Below are 8,002 nucleotides of genomic sequence, written 5' to 3' on the forward strand. Positions count from 1 at the left end.
TTGTCAGACAATTGCAATATTCTCTCAATAAGCTAATTAGCTCAATTGGAGCATTTCTAGCATGTTTGGTTGAATTTGGAAATTTACATTTTTCAGCTTTGTCAGACGTTTGTAAAATTCTTACAGTAGGCTTATTTGCGCAATTTGAGCATTTCTAGCATGTTTGGTTGAAATTGGAAATTTACATTTTTCAGTTTTGTCAGACGTTTGTAATATTCTCACAATAAGCTAATTAGCTCAATTGGAGCATTTCTAGCATGTTTGGTTCAAATTGGAAATTTACATTTTTCACTTTTGTCAGACAATTGCAATATTCTCACAATAAGCTAATTAGCTCAATTGGAGCATTTCTAGCATGTTTGGTTGAAATTGGAAATTTGCATTTTTCACTTTTGTCAGACAATTGCAATATTCTCACAATAAGCTAATTAGCTCAATTGGAACATTTCTAGCATGTTTGGTTGAAATTGGAAATTTACATTTTTCACTTTTGTCAGACAATTGCAATATTTTCACAATAAGCTAATTAGCTCAATTGGAGCCTTTCTAGCATGTTTGGTTGAAATTGGAAACTTACATTTTTCACTTTTGTCAGACAATTGCAATATTTTCACAATAAGCTAATTAGCTCAATTGGAGCCTTTCTAGCATGTTTGGTTGAAATTGGAAATTTCTATTTTTCAGTTTTGTCAGACGTTTGTAATATTCTCACAATAAGCTAATTAGCTCAATTGGAGCATTTCTAGCATGTTTGGTTGAAATTGGAAATTTACATTTTTCGCTTTTGTCAGACAATTGCAATATTCTCACAATAAGCTAATTAGCTCAATTGGAGCATTTGTAACATGTTTGGTTGAAATTGGCAATTTACATTTTTCAGTTTTGTCAGACGTTTGTAATATTCTCACAATAAGCTAATTAGCTCAATTGGAGCATTTCTAGCATGTTTGGTTGAAATTGGAAATTTACATTTTTCACTTTTGTCAGACGTTTGTAATATTCTCACAATAAGCTAATTAGCTCAATTGGAGCATTTCTAGCATGTTTGGTTGAAATTGGAAATTTACATTTTTCGCTTTTGTCAGACAATTGCAATATTCTCACAATAAGCTAATTAGCTCAATTGGAGCCTTTCTAGCATGTTTGGTTGAAATTGGAAATTTACATTTTTCAGTTTTGTCAGACGTTTGTAATATTCTCACAAGAAGCTAATTAGCTCAATTGGAGCATTTCTAGCATGTTTGGTTGAAATTGGAAATTTACATTTTTCACTTTTGTCAAACAATTGCAATATTCTCACAATAAGCTAATTAGCTCAATTGGAGCATTTCTAGCATGTTTGGTTGAAATTGAAAATTTAAATTTTCAGTTTTGTCAGACGTTTGTAAAATTCTTACAGTAGGCTTATTTGCGCAATTGGAGCATTTCTAGCATGTTTGATTGAAATTGGAATTATAAATTTTTCACTTTTGTCAGACGTTTGTAATATTCTCACAATAAGCTAATTAGCTCAATTGGAGCATTTCTAGCATGTTTGGTTGAAATTGGAAATTTACATTTTTCAGTTTTGTCAGACGTTTGTAATATTTTCACAATAAGCTAATTAGCTCAATTGAAGCATTTCTAGCATGTTTGGTTGAAATTGGAAATTTACATTTTTCACTTTTGTCAGACAATTGCAATATTCTCACAATAAGCTAATTAGCTCAATTGGAACATTTCTAGTATGTTTGGTTGAAATTGGAAATTTACATTTTTCACTTTTGTCAGACAATTGCAATATTCTCACAATAAGCTAATTAGCTCAATTGGAGCATTTCTAGCATGTTTGGTTGAAATTGGAAATTTACATTTTTCAGTTTTGTCAGACGTTTGTAATATTCTCACAATAAGCTAATTAGCTCAATTGGAGCATTTCTAGCATGTTTGGTTGAAATCAGAAATTTACATTTTTTACTTTTGTCACACGTTTGTAATATTCTCACAATAAGCTAATTAGCTCAATTGGAGCATTTCTAGCATGTTTGGTTGAAAATGGAAATTTACATTTTTCAGTTTTGTCAGACGTTTGTAATATTCTCACAATAAGCTAATTAGCTCAATTGGAGCATTTCTAGCATGTTTGGTTGAAATTGAAAATTTACATTTTTCACTTTTGTCAGACGTTTGTAATATTCCAACAAAAAGCTAATTAGCTCAATTGGAGCATTTTTAGCATGTTTGGTTGAAATTGGAAATTTACATTTTTCACTTTTGTCAGACGTTTGTAATATTCCAACAATAAGCTAATTAGTTCAATTGGAGCATTTCTAGCATGTTTGATTGAAATTGGAATTATAAATTTTTCACTTTTGTCAGACGTTTGTAATATTCTCACAATAAGCTAATTAGCTCAATTGGAGCATTTCTAGCATGTTTGGTTGAAATTGGAAATTTACATTTTTCAGTTTTGTCAGACGTTTGTAATATTTTCACAATAAGCTAATTAGCTCAATTGGAGCATTTCTAGCATGTTTGGTTGAAATTGGAAATTTACATTTTTCACTTTTGTCAGACAATTGCAATATTCTCACAATAAGCTAATTAGCTCAATTGGAACATTTCTAGCATGTTTGGTTGAAATTGGAAATTTACATTTTTCACTTTTGTCAGACAATTGCAATATTCTCACAATAAGCTAATTAGCTCAATTGGAGCATTTCTAGCATGTTTGGTTGAAATTGGAAATTTACATTTTTCAGTTTTGTCAGACGTTTGTAATATTCTCACAATAAGCTAATTAGCTCAATTGGAGCATTTCTAGCATGTTTGGTTGAAATCAGAAATTTACATTTTTTACTTTTGTCACACGTTTGTAATATTCTCACAATAAGCTAATTAGCTCAATTGGAGCATTTCTAGCATGTTTGGTTGAAAATGGAAATTTACATTTTTCAGTTTTGTCAGACGTTTGTAATATTCTCACAATAAGCTAATTAGCTCAATTGGAGCATTTCTAGCATGTTTGGTTGAAATTGAAAATTTACATTTTTCACTTTTGTCAGACGTTTGTAATATTCCAACAATAAGCTAATTAGCTCAATTGGAGCATTTCTAGCATGTTTGGTTGAAATTGGAAATTTACATTTTTCACTTTTGTCAGACGTTTGTAATATTCCAACAATAAGCTAATTAGTTCAATTGGAGCATTTCTAGCATGTTTGATTGAAATTGGAATTATAAATTTTTTACTTTTGTCAGACGTTTGTAATATTCTCACAATAAGCTAATTAGCTCAATTGGAGCATTTCTAGCATGTTTGGTTGAAATTGGAAATTTACATTTTTCAGTTTTGTCAGACGTTTGTAATATTTTCACAATAAGCTAATTAGCTCAATTGGAGCATTTCTAGCATGTTTGGTTGAAATTGAAAATTTACATTTTTCACTTTTGTCAGACAATTGCAATATTCTCACAATAAGCTAATTAGCTCAATTGGAACATTTCTAGCATGTTTGGTTGAAATTGGAAATTTACATTTTTCACTTTTGTCAGACAATTGCAATATTCTCACAATAAGCTAATTAGCTCAATTGGAGCATTTCTAGCATGTTTGGTTGAAATTGGAAACTTACATTTTTCAGTTTTGTCAGACGTTTGTAATATTCTCACAATAAGCTAATTAGCTCAATTGGAGCATTTCTAGCATGTTTGGTTGAAATCAGAAATTTACATTTTTTACTTTTGTCACACGTTTGTAATATTCTCACAATAAGCTAATTAGCCCAATTGGAGCATTTCTAGCATGTTTGGTTGAAATTGGAAGTTTACATTTTTCAGTTTTGTCAGACGTTTGTAATATTCTCACAATAAGCTAATTAGCTCAATTGGAGCATTTCTAGCATGTTTGGTTGAAATTGGAAATTTACATTTTTCACTTTTGTCAGACGTTTGTAATATTCCAACAATAAGCTAACTAGCTCAATTGGAGCATTTCTAGCATGTTTGGTTGAAATTGGAAATTACATTTTTCAGTTTTGTCAGACAATTGCAGTATTCTATCAATAAGCTAATTAGCTCAATTGGAGCATTTCTAGCATGTTTGGTTGAAATTGAAATTTACATTTTTCAGTTTTGTCAGACGTTTGTAATATTCTCACAATAAGCTAATTAGCTCAATTGGAGCATTTCTAGCATGTTTGGTTGAAATTGGAAATTTACATTTTTCAGTTTTGTCAGACGTTTGTACACTTCTTACAGTAAGCTTATTCCCGCATTTGGAGCATTTCTAGCATGTTTGGTTGAAATTGGAAATTTACATTTTTCAGTTTTGTCAGACGTTTGTAATATTCTCACAATAAGCTAATTAGCTCAATTGAAGCATTTCTAGCATGTTTAGTTGAAATTGGAAATTTGCATTTTTCACTTTTGTCAGACAATTGCAATATTCTCTCAATAAGCTAATTAGCTCAATGGGAGCATTTCTAGCATGTTTGGTTGAATTTGGAAATTTACATTTTTCAGCTTTGTCAGACGTTTGTAAAATTCTTACAGTAGGCTTATTTGCGCAATTTGAGCATTTCTAGCATGTTTGGTTGAAATTGGAAATTTACATTTTTCAGTTTTGTCAGACGTTTGTAATATTCTCACAATAAGCTAATTAGCTCAATTGGAGCATTTCTAGCATGTTTGGTTCAAATTGGAAATTTACATTTTTCACTTTTGTCAGACAATTGCAATATTCTCACAATAAGCTAATTAGCTCAATTGATGCATTTCTAGCATGTTTGGTTGAAATTGGAAATTTGCATTTTTCACTTTTGTCAGACAATTGCAATATTCTCACAATAAGCTAATTAGCTCAATTGGAACATTTCTAGCATGTTTGGTTGAAATTGGAAATTTACATTTTTCACTTTTGTCAGACAATTGCAATATTTTCACAATAAGCTAATTAGCTCAATTGGAGCCTTTCTAGCATGTTTGGTTGAAATTGGAAACTTACATTTTTCACTTTTGTCAGACAATTGCAATATTTTCACAATAAGCTAATTAGCTCAATTGGAGCCTTTCTAGCATGTTTGGTTGAAATTGGAAATTTCTATTTTTCAGTTTTGTCAGACGTTTGTAATATTCTCACAATAAGCTAATTAGCTCAATTGGAGCATTTCTAGCATGTTTGGTTGAAATTGGAATTTTACATTTTTCGCTTTTGTCAGACAATTGCAATATTCTCACAATAAGCTAATTAGCTCAATTGGAGCATTTGTAACATGTTTGGTTGAAATTGGCAATTTACATTTTTCAGTTTTGTCAGACGTTTGTAATATTCTCACAATAAGCTAATTAGCTCAATTGGAGCATTTCTAGCATGTTTGGTTGAAATTGGAAAATTACATTTTTCACTTTTGTCAGACGTTTGTAATATTCTCACAATAAGCTAATTAGCTCAATTGGAGCATTTCTAGCATGTTTGGTTGAAATTGGAAATTTACATTTTTCGCTTTTGTCAGACAATTGCAATATTCTCACAATAAGCTAATTAGCTCAATTGGAGCCTTTCTAGCATGTTTGGTTGAAATTGGAAATTTACATTTTTCAGTTTTGTCAGACGTTTGTAATATTCTCACAATAAGCTAATTAGCTCAATTGGAGCATTTCTAGCATGTTTGGTTGAAATTGGAAATTTACATTTTTCACTTTTGTCAAACAATTGCAATATTCTCACAATAAGCTAATTAGCTCAATTGGAGCATTTCTAGCATGTTTGGTTGAAATTGAAAATTTAAATTTTCAGTTTTGTCAGACGTTTGTAAAATTCTTACAGTAGGCTTATTTGCGCAATTGGAGCATTTCTAGCATGTTTGATTGAAATTGGAATTATAAATTTTTCACTTTTGTCAGACGTTTGTAATATTCTCACAATAAGCTAATTAGCTCAATTGGAGCATTTCTAGCATGTTTGGTTGAAATTGGAAATTTACATTTTTCAGTTTTGTCAGACGTTTGTAATATTTTCACAATAAGCTAATTAGCTCAATTGGAGCATTTCTAGCATGTTTGGTTGAAATTGGAAATTTACATTTTTCACTTTTGTCAGACAATTGCAATATTCTCACAATAAGCTAATTAGCTCAATTGGAACATTTCTAGTATGTTTGGTTGAAATTGGAAATTTACATTTTTCACTTTTGTCAGACAATTGCAATATTCTCACAATAAGCTAATTAGCTCAATTGGAGCATTTCTAGCATGTTTGGTTGAAATTGGAAATTTACATTTTTCAGTTTTGTCAGACGTTTGTAATATTCTCACAATAAGCTAATTAGCTCAATTGGAGCATTTCTAGCATGTTTGGTTGAAATCAGAAATTTACATTTTTTACTTTTGTCACACGTTTGTAATATTCTCACAATAAGCTAATTAGCTCAATTGGAGCATTTCTAGCATGTTTGGTTGAAAATGGAAATTTACATTTTTCAGTTTTGTCAGACGTTTGTAATATTCTCACAATAAGCTAATTAGCTCAATTGGAGCATTTCTAGCATGTTTGGTTGAAATTGAAAATTTACATTTTTCACTTTTGTCAGACGTTTGTAATATTCCAACAATAAGCTAATTAGTTCAATTGGAGCATTTCTAGCATGTTTGATTGAAATTGGAATTATAAATTTTTCACTTTTGTCAGACGTTTGTAATATTCTCACAATAAGCTAATTAGCTCAATTGGAGCATTTCTAGCATGTTTGGTTGAAATTGGAAATTTACATTTTTCAGTTTTGTCAGACGTTTGTAATATTTTCACAATAAGCTAATTAGCTCAATTGGAGCATTTCTAGCATGTTTGGTTGAAATTGGAAATTTACATTTTTCACTTTTGTCGGACAATTGCAATATTCTCACAATAAGCTAATTAGCTCAATTGGAACATTTCTAGCATGTTTGGTTGAAATTGGAAATTTACATTTTTCACTTTTGTCAGACAATTGCAATATTCTCACAATAAGCTAATTAGCTCAATTGGAGCATTTCTAGCATGTTTGGTTGAAATTGGAAACTTACATTTTTCAGTTTTGTCAGACGTTTGTAATATTCTCACAATAAGCTAATTAGCTCAATTGGAGCATTTCTAGCATGTTTGGTTGAAATCAGAAATTTACATTTTTTACTTTTGTCACACGTTTGTAATATTCTCACAATAAGCTAATTAGCCCAATTGGAGCATTTCTAGCATGTTTGGTTGAAATTGGAAATTTACATTTTTCAGTTTTGTCAGACGTTTGTAATATTCTCACAATAAGCTAATTAGCTCAATTGGAGCATTTCTAGCATGTTTGGTTGAAATTGGAAATTTACATTTTTCACTTTTGTCAGACGTTTGTAATATTCCAACAATAAGCTAACTAGCTCAATTGGAGCATTTCTAGCATGTTTGGTTGAAATTGGAAATTACACTTTTCAGTTTTGTCAGACAATTGCAATATTCTATCAATAAGCTAATTAGCTCAATTGGAGCATTTCTAGCATGTTTGGTTGAAATTGAAATTTACATTTTTCAGTTTTGTCAGACGTTTGTAATATTCTCACAATAAGCTAATTAGTTCAATTGGAGCATTTCTAGCATGTTTGGTTGAAATTGGAAATTTACATTTTTCAGTTTTGTCAGACGTTTGTACACTTCTTACAGTAAGCTTATTCTCGCATTTGGAGCATTTCTAGCATGTTTGGTTGAAATTGGAAATTTACATTTTTCAGTTTTGTCAGACGTTTGTAATATTCTCACAATAAGCTAATTAGCTCAATTGGAGCATTTCTAGCATGTTTAGTTGAAATTGGAAATTTGCATTTTTCACTTTTGTCAGACAATTGCAATATTCTCTCAATAAGCTAATTAGCTCAATTGGAGCATTTCTAGCATGTTTGGTTGAATTTGGAAATTTACATTTTTCAGCTTTGTCAGACGTTTGTAAAATTCTTACAGTAGGCTTATTTGCGCAATTTGAGCATTTCTAGCATGTTTGGT

This window comes from Watersipora subatra, unplaced genomic scaffold (genome assembly GCF_963576615.1).
Source record: "Watersipora subatra unplaced genomic scaffold, tzWatSuba1.1 SCAFFOLD_41, whole genome shotgun sequence".
Taxonomy (NCBI): Eukaryota; Metazoa; Bryozoa; class Gymnolaemata; order Cheilostomatida; family Watersiporidae; genus Watersipora; species Watersipora subatra.